Raw genomic sequence first — 918 nt, 5'->3', positions numbered from 1 at the left:
AGGCCGCCACCGCCGCCACAACTCCTCATTGGCGCCGAAGATATGGATCACAAGCTCGATGGCACTCTTGAGTCACCTCCAGGTCAAGAGTTACACTGCGGCACTACGAGGGTAAAAGTGCGTCTTCACAAGAGCTTGGCACCTGATCACTTGTGTTCTTCCCCTCGCCCGCGGCACAGGCACAGAGGCAGAGAGGCCGTAGAGGGCAGAGGTAGCTTGCGGCTCCGGCGGGAGATCTTGCGGCACGTGGCTGGCGCGGTTTTTACTGGAGGGCTTGTTACAGTTAATGCCGTGTGAGAACCAGCAAATGAGCTTAGATCTGGCTTCCAGTAATATGATAGCACTGGCTTGATAGCGAGTGGAGATTGGAGAGCACTCTGAGCCTTCCGACATTTTCCTAACCAAGCTCAACTTTACATCTTGCCATCTGGGGGCGGGGCGACGGGCCTAGGGAGCCATTGAGCGCGCGTAATTTCCTAAGCGGGCGGAGTTTGGGCGCGTTTCAACCAATGGAAACGCGCGGAGTACCGTCAAAGTCAAATCCCACCAATCAATAGCTGAGGCGGAAACACTTAATATGATTGGCTGGTCTCAAGTGCCTCCCCACTTGAGATTGGTCCATAGATTTGGAATATTTGTGAACTCACTGCGGGGTGGCTATGAGAAATAACAATGAGAGGAAAAAGAACGAATGCTAAACTGAAAAGAGACTGTTTTACAGACGAAAAGAGCAGAATAGAGAGACGTTGGGTTGTGCATTAATATTACATTACAGACAGTCGACCATGTTGGGGGGCGCCAAATTAACGACCCCTTTGTTACCTTCTACGTCCCCCCCCCTCCCCCCCTACGAACCCCCACTAGTTCACTGTAACTTTCTTTTCACTCTACCACGGGGCCTCCCATGCTACTGGTCCA

The sequence above is a fragment of the Penaeus monodon genome, chromosome 27 (assembly GCF_015228065.2).
Source record: "Penaeus monodon isolate SGIC_2016 chromosome 27, NSTDA_Pmon_1, whole genome shotgun sequence".
NCBI classification, from domain to species: domain Eukaryota; kingdom Metazoa; phylum Arthropoda; class Malacostraca; order Decapoda; family Penaeidae; genus Penaeus; species Penaeus monodon.
The sequence above is the reverse complement of the archived record's forward strand: the minus strand, read 5'-3'. Positions refer to the sequence as shown.